This window comes from Natator depressus, chromosome 6, assembly GCF_965152275.1.
Source record: "Natator depressus isolate rNatDep1 chromosome 6, rNatDep2.hap1, whole genome shotgun sequence".
Taxonomy (NCBI): Eukaryota; Metazoa; Chordata; order Testudines; family Cheloniidae; genus Natator; species Natator depressus.
In genome coordinates this window covers 128,456,692-128,481,337 of record NC_134239.1, presented here as the reverse complement: position 1 = coordinate 128,481,337, position 24,646 = coordinate 128,456,692, and positions in this window count along the sequence as shown.

Genomic DNA, 24,646 nt, shown 5'->3' with positions numbered 1-24,646 from the left:
CTTATTTAAATGATCTTACTGTGCAACCTACACTGTTTTCTTTCTGACACCCACGGTGTTGCTCAGTAGGTTGCTGCTTGTTGATGGACCCGTCTTCGGTAAGTATTAATCTATTTTTAATTGTGGTGTCTGAAGAGATTCAATGCCTGCCAGTGATTTTTGAGACTTAAATGTTAATGTTAAAAAAACATGATTCATATGAAACAGGAAAGGTTTCAAGGCATCTCTGCATTCCTGGCTCTCTGCCCAGTACTAATTCCTATCTATTAAAAACAAACAGGGGAAAAAAACTTTAATTCTAATTTACTCATAAAATAAAGGACTTTTTAAGTCAGGTTTGGCACAATTTTCTCATCTTGTTAATGTGATATTTTTAATGTCAACATCTTTATGATTTTACAAGAAGAGTATCCCAAAAGCTTAGAAATATTTTTTTTTTCCATGGGTGCTGCAAGATGTTAGGGACCCAATCCTACAAAGTTCAAAGTGTTGGTAAGGTGCTATGTGCCTCTTGCCAAATCATTAGAAGCTGTGAATGCTCTGAACCACTCACGAGACGTAAAGCACCTGGCAGGAACAGACACGACAGCCCTGGGCCTGCGAACAGACACATTATAGAAATGAAGTGTGTGCATAAATCTGTGTAAGATTATTACTGCTTATGTTATAGGGTCCCTTGCAAGTCACAAGATCAGAGCCCCATTGCAGTAGGCACCATGAAAATGCATAGTAAGAACCAAACCTTCCCCCAGAGAGCTTTCAGTTATAGCTGGTTGGGAAATTGTTTTTTGGTCCTTTAGAAAATTTTCAAAGAAAACAAAGCCTTCGTTTTTGTAGCAATTATTCTTCAAAGGGCTTTTGAGTCTGAACTTAAAGAAAAGAGAAATTTCAGCCCAAACCCCAGTTTTTCTATTTAATAGATTAAATGTTTACTAGAAATCAGATACTTCCCACGAAAATGTCTGTTTTGATGAAAGCCACTTTTCACCGAGCAAACTCTTTCCACCAGCTCTCCTCTCAGTTTACGTAAACACACTGACAAAGGGCAGGGAAAGTAACCGAGCTGAAGTGATTTGCCCAAGTCCCCTGGTGGTAGAGCTAAGAATAAAGAAGTGGTCTTCCAGTTCCCCATTTAACAATGTCTCCAATGGACCCTAATGCCTCCCAGGGGAGTGATGGGGGCCTGACAGTTTTGTGTTTCCAGGGTAAGGATTTAGGCTTTTAATTCACAGAAGAATTATTTAGCAAATTAGATTGGCACGCACAAGACACTGCAGGTCATTGTTGCGGCTGATTGATGGTCCTTCGTGGTAGTTATGGAAGATGGGGGTCAGGGAGAAATAGGGCTGGGCGAAAGGGAGAAGGGCTTGAAACGGCGGGGGGGGGGTGTGGAAATAACTTTAAGGCTTTCGTGGTGGCGGTTTTTCTTCAATGTCCAAACCCTGTAGAGCTGTCAGATGGTTTTGGTTTCAGCTTCAAGGTAGCTTCTGTTTAATGTGTGCTGGATTTCTCAACCCTAATTCATAAAACAGAAGTGGTGTGTGTGATACGTCGATTCATAAAGGACATTACTAGATCCCAGCAGAATTCTCAAGTCCCACGTGGGATGACGAAGGTCCCCAGAGAGTCGGTGCCATTTACACATTCACCGTTACCTCACCATATTGCTTTCTATATTTAGGATATGTAGTGCCTAAAGGTGTCTGCATTACACTGGGAAAATGTCATTATAAAGGAAACAGTCACTTTCGGTATGACTATAAGCTCATGGACCATTTTTCTCCTTTGTTTAGTTATAACATGTATTGCCATCTTCCTATGTATTACGAAAAAGTGGGTAAAAAGCTCTATAATCACAGAATATCAGGGTTGGGAGGGACCTCATTTAGTCCAACCCCCAATTTTTGCCCCAGATCCCTAAATGGCCCCCTCAAGGATTGAACTCACAACCCTGGGTTTAGCAGGGCAATGCTCAAACCACTGAGCTATCCCTGCCCCACCAATCTATTGTCATTTCCCTGTACCATCCAGTAACCTACCAATGTGACTTCAGAATCCTGAAATGGACAGTAAACTAAGGTTCTGAAATACCAGCTGACCTTGATAACGAAGGAGAAGGTCAGTGCTACTTGCATATTCTGTAACTGTGGGAAACAAAACCTATCAGTACATTACCATGAATCTCAGTATTGTTGTGGATACTCTGATGAGAAGAGCCATAAAATTGAGGCCTGCATACATAATCTGCTTTTTTCCCCCAAGCAGATTATGTATGCATGTGCACAAGTGCCATCTTTGGGTTTTTGATGTTGTTTTTAATCTCAACGGTGTGTAGAAGTCAGCCAGGTCAAGGACCCATTGGATTAGGTGTTGTACAAACAGATAGCAAATGACAGTGTGTCCCCAATGCCTGAAAGACAAGACAATGACACAAACTAGTGGGCAGGGAGAGAGGGTTATTTGGGAGACCAGGGTAACAGCAGCCCTCTGTGTCCCTCCATTAGAATTCAATTCCAAGGATAAAGGATGAAGTGAGCTGTAGTTCACGAAAGCTTATGCTCAAATAAATTGGTTAGTCTCTAAGGTGCCACAAGTCCTCCTTTTCTCTTTTGCGAATACAGACTAACACGGCTATTACTCTGAAACAATTCCAAGGATGAATTTTGCCCTGTTATGCTCTATTAAATTCAGTGGAGTAACACCTGGGATGAATTTTACCTCCAAAATGTCAACAGGTAGGTGATCTACAAATAATAAGCATTGTGGGAAGGTGGAAATATAAAACATGATGATTGGTGATGCATGGTCCCACTCCTGACTTAATTAAATTCAGTGGGAGTAGGAACCAGCCTATTACCTCTGTATTAGTAAAGACAGAGCATCATCAACAATTCAGTTATGGTCCTTCTCTGCTCTGGTGTGCCATTTGATTTTACAATCATCTGCGCCCCATGGAAATTCCTTGACTCTCACCAGCAGAGGACACTACATTGAGAGAACCTCATTTGATATTGGTGTAGTCATATGGCTACATTAATACTAGACATGGCAATAAATTATCCATCAACTTTGTTTTAATGGAAAGTGTCTATTTCAACTAAATAGCTGTTGCCATGAGGAATGTCTGCCTTCAGTTAATTTTTTTGCCCAGGTTTACATAAAAGACTCCCGGGGGGAAAAACTCCTGTTGTTGACTTTTTCCAAAACTTCAAACTGTTTTAGCTTGTCAGGTAACCATTTTTTTAGTTTTTATTGAAACCTTTCACCTGAAAATGAAATTATTCATTTTTCAGTTGCCAAAGGGGAGAAAATGATTTTCAGCTTTTTGGAGATATTTGAAAACTTGAAAAATGTCAGTGGCGGTGAATATTTGTTTGTTCATGAAATAATTTTTGTGTGTCCGGGAGCTGGAGGGGTGGGTGTGGGGAGAGAAGATTAGAACTGATCGAGCATCACATTCACAATGCTAGTTGTTATGGAATGTGAGCAGATCTTTTCCAATAAAAACAATGGGCCGGATCCAGACGTGGTGTAAACTGGTGCAACATGGAGTTATGATGATTTACACCAGCTGTGGAGCTGGCACCATACGTGTTCTCCTTTTTTTGTTGATAAAACTAGCAAATATGCAACTGCCTAATAGCATGTCGAGTCTGGCGATCCACCACCGAAATCCCTTGATGAAATGACATTGTTGTATCATATACTGCCTGTTATTGACCTTGGCTCATCACTAAGTAATTTGAAATATGGCAAAACGCTACAGGAAATGGCTCTCTGCAGCACACTTCATCATAAAAGTATGTTTTCTCTCCCACTGGTTTCACCTCTTGCCATCTTCTGGTGACAATTCTTCACTTTGTTTAATTTCCTTGAAGATTTGTGAATATCTTCTCTTTTAGAGCCAATGCTTTTATTACAAACTCGTGAAGTGCAGTCAATCCTGTTTACCTCAGTCGCACTGGAAGGAACTCGGAGCTTTGCAAGAGAGGAGCTCTCTCTGACAAGCCATTTTTTGGTAATCCGTTTGCATGACTCTTGCTTTCCTATGGTGCTATTTTTAATGGCATTTTAAGTACCATTCTCTTTCCTATTATAGTGGTGTGAATTAAAGAGATTATTAGTTTCCTTTTTTATAACATTCTGCAAAGATTTAGGCGCAGGACATTTTCACCTCATAGCATCGTGAGTCTGCTTTAGAAACTATTGTCCTCAACATGCAGTGTTTTCATTAGTGTTTCATGTTTAGAAAACCTTTAAAGAGCTTATCAGAGCCGTGGGAGATGAGCCGCTATTCTTTCTGAAAATGGCAAGTGTGTGGTGGAGCTCTCCTTGCACATACTGGGCCACAGTTCTCTCTAGGGAAACTCCACGATACAGCTGTCTTGGGTGTGAAGTAAGGGCCCAATCCTGCAAACCTTACTTGTATGAGCAGTCCCATTTGGGGGCAGCCAAAGAGAGGGGACCTGTTTAGTTAAAGTCATTGTAATACACACAATTGTGCCTCCTGTGAATCTGAGGATAATGGTGATGTCTTTTCCAGTTCTGCCTGCCACAGAAGTGAGGGATGAGAATCCAAAATTAGCTTGTGTTTTTTGCCCCGTGTATTAGTGCAAGTACTGGGGCTTCCACACCTTCTCTCGGATGGCTTGTTTGTATTACAGTGGTGTCCTAGAGGCCTTGGCTAGAAAGGGGACGCATGGTGCTGGGCATATAATAAAGGTAGTCCCTGCCACAACAAACTTGCAATCTAAGGCCCTGATCCTGGCAGATTTTTGCACACTGTGGGCCAGATTCTTGGCTTGCATAAACTGTGTCAATGGAATACAACTGATTTACTCCACCTGAGAATCTGACCCAGTAGTAAACCTCAAAATCAGTGGGACCATTGAATCCAGAAGTCTTTACAGAATTGGAGCCTAAGGTCCTGAATGTGATGGGGTGGCATGTAAGGGGTTAATAGAGCCCTGGGGAGGTTGTGCAGAAAGCAGCCAATATGAGAGGGGCTGCGAGGAAGAGCCAATCAGGGCCCAGCAAGCCCTTATAAAAGGAGCCGCAGGGCAGAGCAGGGTCAGTTGCTGCTGGAGCCAAGGGAGTAAGGACTGCATCCTTGCAGTGCTGAGAGAACTGTAAGTACCTTGGCTGGCTGTGGGGACTGAGCAGCTGAGGCCCGGAGAGAAGGCTGAAGAAGGAGCTGGGGTCATGGGAAAGTGGAAATAGAGCAGCGTTGACTGAGTTTACAGAGGCGCAGCAGGAGGGTCCCTGGGTTGGGTCCTGGAGCAGTGGGTGGGCCTACCCACTGGGGAAGTAGCTGAACTGTTGGACAGAGATACCTCTCCCCCTGGAAGGGGGAAATGCAGATGATGACCCAGCCAGAGGGCTGAGTCAAGAGGAGGATGCTGCAGTTCTGGGAGCTGAGAGAGGAGCTGGGGTCAGGAGTAGAGGCAGAGTGCTGGTGTGCAAACCATGGACGTGGTGGTGGCCTTGAGCTAATCCCCAGTATGACCAGGAGGAGATGCCAGTCTGGTGATGAGAGCTGCACAGCGTGACACTGAGCCTACAATAAACTTCACACTGCACGAGATGGAGCTCGTTGCAGGCTCAGAGTTGGAAGGGCAAGATGTAACATAAGTATGAAATTAATGAGTGGGTGGATGGAGCTAAGACAGGGTAGCCATAATATGAGCGTGTTTTAGCATAGAACTATAGAAATGCAGGGCTGGAAAGGACCTTGAGAGATCACATAGTCCAGCCCTCTGTGCTGAGGCAAGGCCAGGTATACTTAAACCATCCTGGACAGCTGTTGGTCCAGCCTGTTCTAAAAAAATCTCCAATGATGGGTATTCCTCCTTGGAAGTCTATTCCAGTCCTTAAATATCCTTATAGTTAGGGTTTTTTTCCCTATTTAACATAAATCTCCCTTGCTACAGATTGTCTGTTACTTCCTGTCCTACATTCAGTGAACAAGGAGAACATTGATCTGTGTCTCTTTATAACAGCCCTAACATTTGAAGAGTGTTATCTGCCCAGTTTTTTAACCTTTCCTCATAGGTTAGGTTTTCTAAACCTTTTATCATTTTTTGTTCTCCTCTGGATTCTCTCCAATTTCTCCACATCTTTCTTAAAATGTGGTACCCAAAACTGGACACAGGACTCCAGCTGAGGCATCACCAGTGCTGAGTAGAGCAGGATAGCTAATGCCTGTGTCGTGTATACAACACTCTGGTTAACACACGCCACCCTTTTTTTGGAACTGCATCACACAGTTGGCTCATGTGTAGTTTGTGATCAGCTAGAACTCCCAGATCCTTTTCAGCAGTACTACTGTCTAGCCCGTTATTCCCCATCTTAAGTGTAGTGCTTTGCACTTGTCTTTATTGAATTTCATCTTGTTGAAGAATTTGTATGAAATCAATTTATCACGGTCATTTTGAATTCTAATATTGACCTCCAAAGTGTTTATGACCTGTCCCAGCTTGGTGTCCTCCACAAACTTTATAAGCATCTTCTCCATTCCATTATGCACTTAGTTAATGAAAACTGTCTAGAACTGGACTCGGGAATGACCCCTGCAGGACACCACTGGATATGGTCTCTGGTTTGACAGCGAACCATTGATAACTACTCTTGAGTGCGGCCTTTCAACCAGTTGGGCACCCACCTTATTTAATTTAAATTAGACCCCATTTCCCTAGTTTGCCTATGAGAATATCTTGTGGGGCTGTGTCAAAAGCCTTATTAAAATCAAGATATATCATGTTTACTGTCTACAGCATGACTAGCTGTGTACTTGTAGGTTTTAATATCTCCTTTTATTGCATTTTATTCCTGCTTGATTTCACTAGATTTGCTTTCTTGGTATTCAATGCCGGTGTATACACTTTTTTTTAATTTTTTTTTTTCCCTTCTCTAAACCTCTTCTGGTGAAGGGGGAGCAGGTGGGGAATGAATACATTTCAGCTGTTTAATGTAATCTCTTCTGTAAATTTTTCCTCAGGCCACAATTATATCAAATCAAGATTTTAATTTAAAATCAATCCTACAAAAATAATCAAACAATTCTTATTGATGCAGCAATTTGGTTTGAAAAAGTGCAGTAACTGACTACAGCAGGTTAGCATGCAGAGTAGTTGTTGCTGTGTTGGTCCCAGGATATTGGAGAGACAAGGTGGCTTAGGTGATTTCTTTTATTGGACCAACAAAATTGGTCCAATAAGAGATCACCTCACCCACCATCTCTGACAGGATAGGACAGGTTAGGCAGGATCCTCCGATCATGTTTTATGCTCACTTTAAGATTTATGGTTCTGCTTTAAACTTTTATCTGTCTAATCCCATACACTTCCTGTTCTCCCTTCCTGATAAGGATTCCATACAAACACCATTTTAATTACTTCTATAATTAGTCAGCAGCTAAATCTTTGAAATGCCTCTTGTCCTTGTTGAAACCTTTGTTGCTGTTTTTCATGTATAATACACAGTTCTTCTTTAGACTTAATGTTAATTAGACCCTTCTAATCGGTTTCTCTCCTTCCCCCATCCAATATCACTTGTTGCTAACCTTTTCTTGTGGTGGTTCAGTACAGACATTATCTCAGTCTCATTGGTTTCAATGGAGACTCCATGGGGATGAGAGCTGGTTGAAACCTGACATGTCTATTTCACTAGAAATTCTGACATTTTGAAATTTGGTTTAGTTCTCAATCCAAATAAGAACAAACAACTTTGAAATGTCCCATTAAACTCCTAATTTTGAGAATTTTGTTAAATCAAAATTTTGTTTTGAAAAGAACCCTTTGTTAACATAAGAATGGCCATACTGGGTCAGACCAACGGTCCATCCAGCCCAGTGTCCTGTCTACTGACAGTGGCCAATGCCAGGTGCCCCAGAGGGAGTGAACCTAACAGGTAATGATCTAGTGATCTCTCTCCTGCCATCCTTCTCCACCCTCTGACATACAGAGGCTAGGGACACCATTCCTTACCCATCCTCGCTAATAGCCATTAATGGACTTAACCTCCATGAATTTATCCAGTTCTCTTTTAAACCCTGTTATAGTCCTAGCCTTGTTTCAATTTTTATTTTTATATTTCTAAACCCCTCCTCCCTACACTATCGTCTCATCCACACATTGAGACCCTGTAGTTCTGCTGGTCTAATTGGCCCTGCACGTGGAACTGGAAGCATTTCAGAGAATGCGACCATGGAGGTCCTGGACTTCAACCTCTTACCTAGCAGCCTAAATGTGGCCTCTAGGACCTCTCTCCTACCCTTCCCTTTGTCATTGGTACCTACATGTACCGTGACCACCGACTCCTCCCCAGCACTACACATAAGTCTATCTAGATGCCTCGAATGATCCGCAACCTTTGCACCACGTAGGCAAGTCACCATGCAGTTCTCCCAGTCATCGCAAATCCAGCGATCTATGTTTCTAATGATCGAATTGCACATTACTAATACCTGTCTCTTCCTAACAACTGGCATTCCCTCCCCCGAGAGGTATCCTCAGTGTGAGAGGATACCACATCATCATCTGGAAGGAGGGTCCCAACTATGGGATTGTTTCCCTCTGCTCCAGTTGGATGTTCTCCTTCCCGGAGACTTTCATCCTCCTCAACCGCACAGAGCCTGTCAAACCAGGGATGGGACCATTCTACTGTGTCCCGGAAAGTCTCATCTATGTACACCTCTGTCTCCCTCAGCTCCTCCAGCTCAGCTACCCTGGTCTCCAAAGCCCACACACAGCCTCTGAGGGCCAGGAGCTCCTTGCTTCAAAGGCACACATACACTACCTGCCCATAGGGCAGGTAATCAGACATGCTGCATTGGGTGCAATAAACTGTGTAGCCCCAACTCTGTTGCTGGACTTCTGCCTGCATTCTCTTTTTACTCCCGAAGCTTGTTCCTTTGTTTTTATCAGGGGGTGTTTTTGGCTTTAAGCTTAAAGACTTTTAAGGAATTTTAAGTGTATGTAGCCCCTCCACAACTCCCTAGCAAAACTCCCCTGTTAGCAGTTCCTGTGCCTAGCTCCTCTGGTCGCTTAGAAGCTGGCTTTTTAAAGCCCTGGTCTTCCTGAGTCGACCTGCCCCCGGTTAAGGGTTGATGGGTGCTGAAGGGCTTAGGGATCAAAGCCTTGTTAAGAAGCTCTCAGCCTTGCTAGCAGGCTGCTTGGCTCAGCACACACACTGTCAGCACACAGTCCCCCAAACAAGCAGACCACATGGTATAGTCCAGCAGCATGCACACCACAACAAAACACAAGAATGGCCACACTGGGTCAGACCAATGGTCCATCTAGCCCAGTATCCTGTCTTCAGACAGTGGCCAGTTCCAGGTGCCCCAGAGGGAATGAACAGAACAGGTAATCATCAAGTGATCCATCCCCTGTCACCCATTCCCAGCTTCTGGCAAACACAGGCTAGGACCGCCATCCCTGCCCATCCTGGCTAATAGCCATCGATGGACCTATCCTCCTTTTAACTTATCTAGCTCCCTTTTTTGAATCCTGTTAGTGTCTTTGCCTTCACAACATCCTCTGGCAAGCTTCTTACTCAAGCACTTGAGCAAATGCCTGCAATTCAGGAAGCTGGATAGCATGGTGAGCCCAGGGGAGGGGGAAATCCTATTATTTCTAAAACTTTAAATGGTCCAGAAAAATGCCATGTAAGTGCCTGACAAACTGACTCCCAGGATGTGTCCCCAGTGGAATATATGCCCGACACAGAGCAAAGACTTGCAGAGATTGTCCTCTCAAGCGGAGTGACGTCCATAACAAGTGTTCTCTCTTCACAAGACAGGGAACAATGGATATTGTTCTTCTCATCTTTGTGCATATGCAAATGATCAGCTAACTGCACATGGGCAGCCTTGGGCATAACTCATAAGAATCAAACATAGGCACCAACTCTGTGGGTGCTTAAGGGCTGGAGCACCCATGGGGGGGAGGAATTAGCAGGTGCTTAGCATCCATGGGCATCCAAGCTCCCATCCCTCCCTCCCAGCACCTCTGGCCCACCTCAGATCAACTGTTCTGCAGCATGAAGGAAGCTCGGGGGGTGTGGGGGGGCAGATGGGGCAGAGTGGGGGTGGGCAGGGGCTTGGGGTCAGGGCCTGGGGCTGAGCAGGGGTTGAGCACTCTCGGGGAGAGTTGGAAGCTGGTGCCTGTGGAATCCAAAGTACTGGGTTGAAATTCTAGCTCCTTTGAAAGGACTAGCAAAACTCCTGTTAACTCCTGTGCAGCCAGGACGACATCACTGCCGTCTATCCAGGAACCTAAAGCAACGACCCTCTTTCAGGGCCAGGTTCTCCCAATCTAGCTCATGTTGGGTGGTGTCTTACTCCTCAAGTAATCCCACAGACAGGGGGGATCCAACTGTAGAGGTAGGGTATTACTCACAATAATAAAGATGGCAGAATCTGGGCCTGCTATAGAAAAGAGAAATGACAAACACGTGAGCAAGTTCTTGACATATCAGCTGAGGGAGCATAAGAACCAAGCCAAACTGAATTCAAAAATTTCTTTTTTAGAGTTTAAAAACGTTCAAGTAACTTTTAAAAAAAATGACTTTGGCTTCAAACTTCTTGGTTTCTTCTTCTCGTGAATAAGGCTGCTATTGCTCTTTCTGGTCTAATTAAAACCATAATGACTGCAACCCTTGGAAGAGAGGCTGCCTCTATCATGTGATTTTTTTTCAGCCCAATTTATGGGTCAAAAAGGTGGATAAACATAAGCCAAAATGTTGAAGTCTTGTGGGTTGTCAGTCAGTGGCTGGGGACGGTGACACCCATTCTCCTAAGCTAGATCTTTACATTGTGATAACTAAATGCACACTTTCCAGCTTCAGACTGATACGCCCCAGCTCTGCAGCTCCCATTGGCTGGGAACCATGGCCAATGGGATTTGTGGAGGTGGCACCTGCGGGCATGGGCAGCACGCACCGCACAGAGCTGCCTGGCCACACCTCTGCCTAGGGGCTAGACATGACGGCTGCTTCTGGGAGCAGCACAGAGCCAGGGTAGGCAGGGAGCCTTCCTTAGCCCCACTGTGCCGCTGACTGGGAGCTGCCTGAGGTAAGCACCACCCAGCCGGAGCCCCCACCCTGAACCCCCTACCTAGCCTGGAGCCCCCTCCTGCACCCCAAACCCCTCATCCCTGGCCTCATCCCAGAGCCCGCACCCCCAACCAGAGCCCTAACCCCCTCCCACACCGCAACCTCCTGCCCCAGCCCAGAGCCCTCTGCTGCACCCTGAACCCTTCATTTCTGGCCTCACCCTAGAGCCTGCACCCCCAGCTGGAGCCCTCACCCCTTCCTGCGTCCCAGTTCCTGGCCCAGCCCAGGGATAGTGAGTCAGGGTGGGGGAGAGTGAGCGACTGAGGGAGGGGGGCTGGAGTGAGAAGAGGTGGGGCCTTGGGGGAAGGGGCAGGGCATGGGTGTTCGGTTTTGTGCAATTAGAAAGTTGGCAATTCTACCTGTTCTTATTACGAACCCCTTGTACAATCCTTCCCTGTCTTTGCTTTTCTTTGCATATTTTGCAATTCTCTTCCCTCTTCTGCAATAATACATCCAGTTCTTATTGTGAAGGAGCTGTAAAGCAGGGGACTACAACTCCCATCAGCCCCTCCCAATTGCACTGGCCCTTCCCCAGGCCAGGGAAGGGAGAGGGTCCTGACCCATGATGTGGCTGGGCCCTGTCTGGTTGTGGGAGCCGATTGGCAGCAGGGAGCTAGAGAGAGAACCCAGAATTGTGGGGTCTGATACATGGTTTTCTAGGCCCCACCCCTTCCCATTTTGCTTTATTTAAACCGATGTTAGACATTTGGGGGAAAGGCCCTGAGCTTGGGGCCCTGGTATATTGTCCCCCATTCCCCTCCCTGTCAGCCCTGAACCCCAGGACATGTGGATACAGCCTGTCATAAATATAAAGGGAAGGGTAAACCCCTTTAAAATCGCTCCTGGCCAGAGGAAAAATCCTCTCACCTGTAAAGGGTTAAGAAGCTAAAGGTAACCTCGCTGGCACCTGACCAAAATGACCAATGAGGAGACAAGATACTTTCAAAAGCTGGGAGGAGGGAGAGAAACAAAGGGTCTGTGGCTACGCTGCTTTTCCTGGGGATAGAACAGGAATGGAGTCTTAAAACTTTTAGTAAGTAATCTAGCTAGGTATGTGTTAGATTATGATTTCTTTAAATGGCTGAGAAAGGAACTGTGCTGAATAGAATAACTATTTCTGTCTGTGTGTCTTTTTTGTAACTTAAGGTTTTGCCTAGAGGGATTCTCTATGTTTTGAATCTAATTACCCTGTAAAGTATCTACCATCCTGATTTTACAGAGGTGATTCCTTTACTTCTATTTCTATTAAAAGTCTTCTTGTAAGAAAACTGAATGCTTTTTCATTGTTCTCAGATCCAAGGGTTTGGGTCTGTGGTCACCTATGCAAATTGGTGAGGACTTTTACCAAACCTTCCCCAGGAAGTGGGGTGCAAGGGTTGGGAGGATTTGGGGGGGAAAGACGTGTCCAAACTACGTTTCCTAGTAAACCCAGTTAGAGTTTGGTGGTGGCAGTGGATATTCCAAGGGCAAAGGATAAAATTAATTTGTACCTTGGGGAAGTTTTAACCTAAGCTGGTAAAAGTAAGCTTAGGAGGTTTTCATGCAGGTCCCCACTTCTGTACCCTCGAGTTCAGAGTGGGGGAGGAACCTTGACATAGTCACATGTGGAACAGGCTGTGACTGCCAGACAGCTCAGCTGGAGGAAGGTCAGCATAGGACTTAAGAGGGAGCAGCCATGGCTGGGCAGGGAACTGGGGCTGAGGGGCCCCAATGAGTGGCACTAACTGAGCCTAACAGTGAGAGATCTAACAGCAATATCTGTTCGAGAGGCTTGGCAGATATATGGCATGCCTGGCATTAGGCAAGGTGCAAGACTTGCATTTCTGATTGTCACTGGATCTGTTGAATTTAGACTTTTGACATCTCTGGCTTCTCTGTTCACCCTGTTTTGGGTTCTGACCCAACAATTGAGGCTATTGATGGGAGAGGCTCTGAGATGGCTGTGCTTCATCTCATTTCCTTGGAGTTTCATGTAACTCTATGTTCTAAATCATAACTTAAAATAAACATCCTGCAAATCATGTTAATGGAATTAAGTCTTATCCCTGGTAAAGCAGAAAAATCTCTGTGTAAACTCCTTCAGGCGTTGGCTCAGTCTAACTCAATATGCATCTTTCCTTGGAATAAAAAACAGACTTTTTATGCATTGCTGGACATTACTCATTTTATTCAATCAATTGGGCCTAATTCTTTGCTTGTAAATTACCTATTCAAGTATAAAGGTGGGTAGAAGACTCTGATTTTAGCATCATTTTTAAATCCACTTTGTACTCACTTTGCACTGGTGTCGGTGCTTGCACAAGGTGCAGTGCAGTGGAGAATCAGGCCCATTGCTCACAGCGTTACTGTGAACACCAAACAGTGTTTTGTGGTGCAATATGGTAGCATGCCGTCTGAAAATCATGGAAAAACTCTCAGCTTAAATTGGATGTTTAACAGTAATGTGGCCACAATGATTCCAACAGCCTGAATTAGAAGCTTATGAACACTGGCGCTTTATATATAAAATTAGCTCTTGGTGCTTTGAGAGTGTTATCATACAGCCAACTTTTCCCTGCTGAACAAAGACCATTCTGGATGGTTTCCTACTTCTGTGCAGCATACTGCACTTTGAGCTTTCTGAAGTGCAAGTTATGTATGAGGATAGATCCTGAGACCATATGGAGTAGTATTTTTAAAGCCAACCAACAATGAAATAACAAGTGAAACACATTCTTGCTGTTCTCCACACACTTTGTTTCTGTTGGCATTCTGTATACACTTTGGACCTGCCTCAGAACACATTAATGATAATGCTTTGCTGCCATGCCAATTCTTACCATCATGCTGGCAGTTTGAGTCTCAGCACCATGCAGAATTTGAACACAGCATGGATGGGGCAGGAAATGTATTGAAGAGAGATGGTGAGGTGGATTAAATAGAGAGAGGATGTGAATGACAGGTGCTTTATACATTCAGCTTCAGAATTCAGACCTATTTGGTTAATCGGCATCCGGGGCAGGAGAAGATCTTGAGGAGCAGTTGTAATAAAATCTGTTTGTTCATTCTTTAGTGCGGTCTTCTGCCAGAGGAGTCAGTTAATTATCAGAGACAGGCCACAAGGGAGCATCTTTTATTCTTGATCTACTAGTGTTTGTCCAATTACATAAATCTCCTTGTTGTATAGTTCCTGTCAGCTGTGTTAAACAAGAGGCAAATAAGGAGCATAGGTAAGCGTGGCTATTCAGCCTGGATATGCAAATGAAAATAGATTACAGCTCTCACCAACACTTATGTTTTCAAAGGTGTTGTGGCTCTGTTCATCCCAGGTGTCCTGAAGAAGAGTTCAAAAGCTTGTCTCTTTCACCAACAAAAGTTCATTTAAAAAAAAAGTTACCTCACCCACCTGGTCACTGACAAAATATTTGTGAGCATGTGATCGTCTGCTCACAGCTGGCCACGTTCCAGAATCATGGAATCAGAAGATTAGGGTTGGAAGGGACCTCAGGAGGTCATCTAGTCCAACCCCCTGCTCAAAGTAGGACCAATCCCCAACTAAATCATCCCAGCCAGGGCTTTGTCAAGCCTGACCTTAAAAATATCTAAGGAAGGAGATTCCACCACCTCCCTGCGTAACGCATTCCAGTGCTTCACCACCCTCCTAGTGAAATAGTTTTTCTTAATATCCAACCTAGACCTCCCCCACTGCAACTTGAGACCATTGCTCCTTGTTCTGTCAAAGCCAATGGAATTTAACTACTTTCAGTAAGAGAACACACATTGCAGCCAAAGGTAATGCACAGCTTTCACAGCTCCATGCCAAGTTTGTTTTAACGTTCATGGAGCTCAGATATCAAGACCTCACAAAAGGAACATACGAAAACAAGTGACAGATTTGGACGCGAATGGCCCATGGCCTATAGCCATGGAAGAATTATAGACCGTGACTGTCCGTATTTATGTACCTGGATCTCTTAATTACCTGGGTGTGCAGATGCGCCATGGTTTTCAGAAAATTACGCTGATATAGTTTATGAGCAAAACATCTAGATCTGTTTATTATGCCATCTGTGAGTATTTAACGTACAAAATCCCTGTCAATGTAGTTGGTATTTAAAAGCATCCTCTACAGAGAAACAAAGCAGGGTTACAAAACAGTGCATGTGCATGATGTTAAAAGTGCATGCAGTATGTATTAAAATACTGTCAGACACAACCTATTTGTCTGAAACAGGGTCAAATGGCCCCTAAATTTTCCCAGGATGGTCAATAGCTTCCAGTATAAAAAAAGCCCCTGTTGACCTACTATCCATAAGTGGAGACCAAGGATGATGGATTTATTGAATGCTCCAAGCTTTGAAAGCACAGACTATATTATGGCGATCATGAGGTCTCATATGTGTTGCTTTTACACTAAGTCTTGGTATATCAAAGAGTAGCTCGTTTCTCCACCAGCTTATCAGCGGGGATTTTGAAATATTACCACTCCATTATTGGCATGCAGTATTATATTGTGGCAAAACGGGCAGATGTGCAACTTCCAAATTATCAGGGCACAGTTATACAACAGAGCCACCTCACTCAGTAAAAAGTTGATGGGTAGTTTTAAGGTCAGGATGTTGTCTAATATCTGCTGCAGTAATGGCAGGCCAGAGAGGGTTCTAAAGAGTAATAGAAAATTGCTTGGATAACTCTTGTTAGTCTAACAGCTTGGAATATGCTCTACTTCTAAGTCCTGAAACCACTGCAGAACATGGGTCGGGGAAGAGATACAATATTTTCCATATTTCTTATGTGTTTCTGATATATAAATGGGAAGCACTGAAAGGCAAGTTTCTGAACTAAACCCCAGTGAAGTCAATGGGAACTGTTTTTCCTGTAGGCTTAAATGGGCTTTGACTCAGGCCCTATATTAGCAGAGATGAGACCGGGTTAACAGTGGGAGAATCTTAAGAGACTAGGAGTTTGGCTTTGGCTTAGGTAAACTTCCTAAAATGTTTATCTGACTCATTTGGCAGCTTCTCGGCTTTTCAGCGGAGATAGCATCACGTTCGATTCAGAGCCCAGGAAATAAACTAGTGGGATTTAGATTCTGTCTGTGTGCATGGGGCCCATATTATCATAATATCTGAGCACCTCACAAACTTAATACATTTATCCTCACAATGCAACGTAAGGTATGAAAATAGCAATACCCCCACATTTTCTATGGAGAAACTTGAGTTGAGAGACCTGCCCAAGGCCACCCTGGAAGTCTGGCCCAGCCAGGAAATGATCCCATATTTCATCAAGCCTTCCCCTCTGCCCAGCTAATAAATGAATACATGCTGGAATTAAAGAATCTTTTTGTATTAAATGTTTTTGCTGACAATCTCCTGTTCTCCAGACCATCAGTCCTGCTATAAAGATACACAGGAGAAGTCATCTACATAACCTGCTTGTGCAGGGTCATGGAGATGGTATTTATCTCTTAGTGTTGATATTGAGTTCCTGACCCAAAGAACTTACAATATCTTGTATACTGAGTGTGTGGACCTTGCCTAGCACAACACAGCCCTGATCTTGGCTGAGGTCTCTAGTGCAATACCAACAATAATTAGTATGCCCCAAGCCCACATTCATAAACACATTCAAAGTCCTGTACCTGCCTTGCAAAGATTATAGCCCAGGAAAAGCCAAATCAGCTGCAATATTAATACTCATTAAGAGCCTGATCCACAGGCCATTAGGAATGGGAGATTTTCCATTTGCATAATGAGCTTTAGATCAAGTTCTAAACACTGAGCTATAACCAGATATTATCACAAGCTAGTGCAAGTTTTCCTAGTTTAATCTCACAATAACTTCATTTTACTTCATGGAATAAAATGATTGTTCTGATATTTGCAAAGTTGCATTAGAAATTTCATGATAAATCAACACATACTGCCTGGAGCTGCAGAGAATTTCCTGGCCTTCAGGCCATTTCAACTAATGAGTGGGGGAGAGCACTCAGGGCATAAAAACATCTGAGTAAACCCTGTGCTTGCTATCAGTGTGTCTCAAACACACAGCTGAGATAAACTGATTGTCTCTCAAATAGCCATGTGAATTTTTGCTAATTAGTTTTGCATTAAACGGTGAAGTGTGATTTAGGATTTTGTGATCTTCTCTAGGAATTATAGATATGCTCTAGGCATTATTTTTGGAAAGTTTTCTTGGCCTGTATTGTCCAGAAGGTCAAACTAGAGGATCGCAATGGTCCTTTCTGGTCTTGTAAACTATGCCAAGGTTTCACTGGCTTGTTCCCTTTCCAGAATATTGAGTCTCACTGGACCCAATGTCCAGGCAATACCACTCCATCAGTGGCAGGTAGGGGAACTCAGGCCTGCCCACTGCTCCAGGTTCCGTCCCAGAGACCCTACAACACACTGCCAAGGTCTGTTTAGATCCCAACCTTGCTGCTCACTCCCTGGGCTTCTTCCTACAGGCTATCTTCTCTGCCCTTTTCTCTTCAGGGTATGTGGGCCCCACACTACAAGAAGGATGTGGAAAAATTGGAAAGAGTCCAGCGGAGGGCAACAAAAATGATTAGGGGACTGGAACACATGACTTATGAGGAGAGGCTGAGGGAACTGGGGATGTTTAGTCTTCAGAAGAGAAGAATGAGGGGGAATTTGATAGCTGCTTTCAATTACCTGAAAGGGGGTTCCAAAGAGGATGGCTCTAGACTGTTCTCAGTGGTAGCAGATGACAGAACAAGGAGTAATGGTCTCAAGTTGCAGTGGGGGAGATTTAGGTTGGATATTAGGAAAAACTTTTTCACGACGAGGGTGGTGAAACACTGGAATGCGTTACCTAGGGAGGTGGTGGAATCTCCTTCATTTGAAGTTTTTAAGGTCAGGCTTGACAAAGCCCTGGCTGGGATGATTTAGTCGGGGATCGGTCCTGCTTTGAGCAGGGGGTTGGACTAGATGACCTCCTGAGGTCCCTTCCAACCCTGATATTCTATGATTCCTTCCCTGAGGCCCAGGGTCCTACTCGTTTCCTGGCTCCCTCTCTAGTCCACAGAGGGTGGCTGCAGACTTCTTCACTGCAGGCCTTTCTGTTTCCAGCTTCCTGGCTTTATAATAGCCCAGCCTACACCTGCTCAGGTGAGCTTCATCCTCCAATCAGGGGTTGTTCCTCCAGCCTAATCCTCTAAGGTGTGGCATATCACTCTAATTTGGCCCTTTCAGAGCTTCCTTAACCTTTTCTTGGTTGGGGTGGGGTGAACACTCCATCATAGGCTCGTACAACCTATCCTAATATGAATAATATCTAGGGAAAATATATTCCTTTCAATCCCACTTCATCTCCTGTTGACCTTGAGCAGCTCCCTTAGTGTCTGCCATAATACTTCTCGGTCCAATCAGTACAGCAAAGACACATGGCATCCTCTAAGACCGACTGTTAATCTCACTAGGGGAGAGTTCTCAGGCCATAAAACTTGTCTCCCACATGATGGAATCACGACATCACCTAAATGTCAGTTTTAACAGTTACACGATTTTTTAATTAAAAAAATGAAAGTTATATCAGTGTGCAGGCAGCACTGCAGCCCTTGCTACATGAAATAGTGCCTTTTATAATTGAACAGTTCCTGGGCTGGCTTGGTGAAAGCAAAGTTATATTCTGAAGACTCTGTCATTTTCAAAAGTATGTCAAGGACAACTGCTCTGCATTCAGAATCAGGCACAGCAAAAGGAGCTAAGAGGGGAAAGTCACTTGTTCTTTTTAGTTCCACATTTCAGATGTGCACTGGGAATGGCCTACTGTTATCTCACTGGATCCTCAATGCTCTCCATTGGAAGGGTGGGTGGCGGGTTGCTCAAACTTTTTCTTATGGAAAGGTGAAAAGTAGAAATGGATCAAAACCAACATGTTGCATCTCTATTACGTTGAGTTGTTGGGAGAGGGGCTTGGGTGGGACGGGGTGGCAAGATTTGAATCCGTGGATCCAGACGCATGCCTGAAGTTTGTTTTGTAGATTGGAGCCAAAACTGGAAGGTGCCCGTTTTCCAGTTCCATCTTGTAGTGACCAAAATTTCTAAAGCATTTGTTTTTGTGAGATGTTTTTTTCCAGAGTTGTTGACAGTGCTGTAGCCAGGTTGGCCCCAGGATATGAGAGAGACAAGGTGAGTGAGGTAATAGCTTTTACTGGACAAACGTCTATTGATGGAATGTACAAGCTTTCAAGCTACACAGAGCTCTTCGTCAGGCCTGGGGAAGGAAGCAGAGTATCTGAGCCAAATATAAATTGGGACAGATTGTTAAGTGGAAGGGGTAACACTGCAGGAGGATGGAGAAGATGGTCATATCGGTGCCTTCAGGTCTTAATCTATAAATTTGTTTCCCATTTTGATTGGAAATCTTATTTCATCTTTATTTTACTACTTGTCCTCCCTTCCCTACCCACTCAAGTATGTCTGTCATCTTCATTTTTCTGAGATTGTCGGATGTGGATTGTAAGCTTCTCCGGGCGGGGATCATATTTGTTTCCCCTTAGAGCTCCATATGAAATTTGGTGCTTTAGAAATACTTATCACTGATAATATTAGTGGCTATTTGTATCAAGATGCACTGGCAAGGGCAAATGCCCTGGTACAGTGTTTCTCAACCCAGAGTACGCATTCCCCTGGGGGTATGCAGAGGTCTTCCAGGGGGTACTCATCTTATCTAGATCAGTGGTTTTCAACCTGAAGGCTGCAGCCCTCCGGTGTGCATGTGTGTCACAGGACAGGTTTAGGAGGGGCCACAAGTGCAGAGTTGGCATTAGGAGAGACAAGCAGGGCAATTGCCCAGGGCCCCTAACCACAGAAGATGCTGTGAAGCTGAATTACGTGCCACCTGGCATTCGGGCTTCAGATGAGGCTCACAAGTGAAAAACAGGCTCGGTATCACACTAAAATTAATTGGAACATAAATATTGTATTTACATGTATTTTATAATGGTAAAAATTAAGCAATTTCTCAATAATACTGTAGTGTGCTGTGACACTTTTATTTGTATTTTTATGTCTGATTGTATAAGCAAGCAGTTTTTAAGTGAGATGAAACTTGTTGTGTGCAAGACAAATCAGACTCCTGAAAGGGGTACAGTAATCTGGAAAGGTTGAGAACCACTGACCTATCATATCTAATTAAAAAACCCTATATGCTATAATATTAAATATGGTATGAAGGACTCCATCAAAGCATGTGGACACAGCAGATATGCAGACATTACCGCAGAATATAAAATGTCTCCTCTATATCCGTGACCATAGAGAAGAATAAATTATTTGGAATTCCACTACTTTGTCACCAGTTCAGCAAAGTACATAAGCATGAACCTAATTCTGAGCACTGTAGTGTTAACTTTTTAAGCACTTGAGTAGTTGCATTGAAATTACACACGTTCCTATACACCTTGCTGAACTGAGGCGATAATCTAACGTTACATGGAGTCCAGATTTGAAGTAACTGAAAGGTGGGGCAGAAATACTGACTTTTACGAACGGAGGTTTGAATTCCAACCATGAAGAGGTTAATAGGTAGCTGCTGTTTCATGATATACAAGTTGTATCCAGTGAAGCCGTGTGGGATTCAGATTTCTGGTTCAAAATCCTCGGTATTCAGGAATTATGGCTTTACTCAGCAACTTAAAAAAAATAAGTTTACAAATCAAACCACATGTCCAAATCACGCTCAATGTTCCCCCAAATCTCGATATAATATCATATATAGAATAGGACTTTGTTACTTTGCCACTTTCCTTTTCAGAGTGAAATGGTGAAGACCATGGGAATGTTTTAAACATGTAGACTTGACTTGGCAGGTAGACTGTTTTGAATTCTTTTTCATTTTCTGCCCTGTGTGATGTGTTTATATAATTGCCTGCCAGGTCAAGCAGAATGACCTTTCAGAGGGAACAGCCGAGAATAAAGATGATGCATGTCACTTAAGAATCAGTTCCCATTTTTAAATATCACGCTGTAGTGAAAGGGGAGATGTAGGGGATCCAATGCTGTCAGGTACCATCTGCACAAGAAATTGGTGTAAATCCAGTGAGCATATACATTCATAGCCAGTCCTTGAATAAGAAATCCCAACTCCCCTTGAAAACTGTTCACATGAATCTGCGTAGCCAAGGATTAGTAAACAAAGTTAATATTCATTTTCTGGTACATTGTGTGTCTCTCTTTGCCGCACTTGAGTTAACCTGACAGTGACTCTGATAAAAAGGCAGATTTTTCCTCCTCCTTTTCACTGAATAAATGGCACTGAAAGCCAGTGCAGCTTGATTACTTTGAGCCCCTGTATGTACATGTCACGTTCTGCTCTCCAGTAGAAGCGAAAGTGCTAAGTTTGTCAGATATTTCTCCCATGAGGTCAAAGTGGGATGCTGGCTAAAACTCAGCCTCTCCCTAGAATAAGAGTAGGATAATAATTTGATAAGGTTGACTCCCCCCCCCTCCCATTATGATGGAATGGACTTTTTTTAAGCACAGATATTTTGTGAGCTTTCTACACATGTTGTCTGGACCTGAAATTTTTGCTTTAGGCAGACTGCTAAGAGGATAGATAAGGCAACATCTGTGACAGTCATTCTAACCAGATGGGTTCTGGTCAGGGTGCTACTTCTCCAATTCCAATGGTGCTACTTCTCCAAGTTCTTCATCCAGCTTTGCATGAGGTAGTGTTTTTTAATGCTCCATGTTTCCTGGGCCTGTGTCAGTTTCACTAGAGGGGTCTTCCCTCCAAGTAAACCCTTGTCTTCAGTACTCATGGGGAATTTCAGCATTTTGATTTTTTTCACTGTATTTTCCAAGGACTCAATTGGCTTCAGTGGGACAGTCGCATGAGGAAGTACTCACCAATGTGAGTGAGGATGGCAAAATCTAGCCCTAAGCAAATAGCATGTGCTGGATTACTAGAAGTATTTCTTTTCTGCATTAGTGCAGGTGCAAATTCGTTAGGGTGGGGGGAGGGGCAATGTCAGCTGCAAAAGAGAACACACTGCAGGGGCCTCCAGGTTTACTAAAACCCTTTTTGGTATCTCGGCACTGTCTGATGATAGATCGATGGTCTAGATCAACATGCGCAGGTGGATGGGAGGGCTTAAAAAGCACAGTACTGTTTGTGTATCCAGTGGTGGTGATCCTGTGGAAATGAGTCGTGTGTCGTTTAACATTTATATTGAGGTAATGCACAGAGGGCAACCAATGAGTCTTCGTTCCTTGTTTCAGTCGGTTCAGTGCAGGTTTATATGAGACCAAATTACTGACTGGAATGACTCCCCTTGCTGCTTTAGTGTTACATCAGCAGAGATTTTGGCCCATGAAATGTAAATTACCAATAGCTCTCTGAGTGGTGAAAGCTGATGTTCTTTAATTGAATAATTCAGGAGAGGAACATTCTGGCATCTTCCGCCGCATGATCTAAAATTCCATCAAATAACATTTTAAAATCCATGCATGCTGAGGACCTGTATCTGACACAGAGGTCCTGGGAATTATATTTATTATATTGTGTAATGTGAATTCTGTAGTTAATCAGGAACCAGGGCTAATGGACCATAATTCCGAGTCAAAGGACCATTGTAGATTTTGTAAATCTGCCTAAGGCATAAATTAATCTTCCTTTCCAGATAGGAATGATGTCAAATCAATACCCTTGTTTTTGTCTAGCATTCAGCAATGCTTATTAGCACTGTGAAGACCAAAAGTGTCATATCTGCATTCTTTTTCATTGTAGATCTCTGAAATAACTTTACCAGGGCTCTGTCCCTCAACTAGAGCTGGTGGGAAATTTTCCCATAAAAGACTCTCATCTGGTTTGACTAATTTCTGTAGAGTTGCAGACAAGGCTGTGTCAGACCCCAATAAGGCTGCTGGGAGCACCAGGATTTCCTGGGCCCATGACTATAGGTCCACTCCCACCATGACAAGGCTTCCAGGTTCCCTACATGGGGCCAGGCACCTGGAAATCCTTATACAGGCTTCCATGGTCTATGGCTCTGGGTCCCACCATGTGGATTGCCCCAGGGCTGGGGACCTGAGGCCCTGCAGACTCAAGGGGAGTGCTGAAACTGACAAGAATCAAGTCAGTTTTAGTCTGCTGCTGCTGAGGTCCCAGGAAGCACATTGGATTTCAGAAACACCATGTTCAGAGTTTCTGAAACAATTTAGTTTTTTGAATTTCTAGTCCACAGGAAATTTTTTAAATATTTGGCTTCATTCCAAATTGGACCAAAATCAAATTTCAAAATATCAGTTTCCCAAGAACTTTAAATTCCAAGTTTTGTCCGGCTCTACCTTGACCATCTTCAGGGACTCTGGGATGAAGCATATTTGTCAAGTTTAAATTGTCAAAAGTAATGCATAAAGTTTTAATAGTCTGTCTATCATTTCTCTTTGCAAATTAATGTTTGAACACGCAGTGCTTTGTAACTATAAAATGCTATAAACTGTAAGTGCTAAATCTAATTATTTTACAGCTTTCATGTAATTCTCCATATGCAAAGAGAAGACTGGAAAGATTTCAATATTTTCAGCTACCATCTTAGGTAAGAACAAAAAAATTAATGGTAATGAATTCTAACAATTAGACAGAAACCAATAGATAATTTTAAAAAGTTAACTAGACGCTTTGGACCATATTCTCTTCTCACTAATATAGATTTGACACTTCTGTACTCAACTGACTTGAATGGAGTTGCTCTTGATTTATACCAGTGGAAGTGATTTTGAAATGGTTCTTTTAAAAGACAGATATTGCCACATGCACTCTGCTGAGCTCTGAAGAAGAGCTCAGTGTAAGCTCGAGAGCTGGTCTCTCTCACCAGCAGAAGTTGGTCCCATAAAAGATATTACCACACCCACCTTGTCTGTCTAATATCCTGGGACCAACATGGCTACAACTATACCGTATACAGGAGTTTAAATAGCCCTTTGAGCTGGATGCATTGTGTGCATTTCTTCCTGAACAGACTGTGGCTGCCTGCAGTCAAGATTTGTAAGCATAATGGACCTATGGAATGCCCTGGAAGCTTCTCTTGTTTGTCTACATGATAACTAGGGTTGCCAGGCATCGGGTTTTCGACCAGAACACCCGGTCGAAAAGGGACCCTGGCGGCTCCTGTCAGCGCAGCTGACCAGGCCGCTATAAGTCCAGTTGGCCGCAGTGTCTGGCTTTGTGCAGCTCCCGGAAGCAGCCAGCATGTCCGGCTCCTACGCACAGGGCAGCCAGGAGGGCTCTGCACGCTGCCTCCACCCTGAGTGCCAGCTCCAAAGCTCCCATTGGCCGGGAACTGTGGCCAATGGGAGCTGCAGGGGTGGCGCCTGCAGACAGGGGCAGCATGTAGAGCCATTGGGCCACGCCTCTGCCTACCAGCCAGAGTGACATGCTGGCTGCTTCCCGGGAGCTGCCTGAGGTAAGTGCCACCAGGAGCCTGCAACCCTTGCCCCCTCCTGCACCCAAACTCCCTCATAGAGCCCGCACCCTGATCCCACATGCCAATACCCCTGCCCCACCCCAGAGCCCACACCCC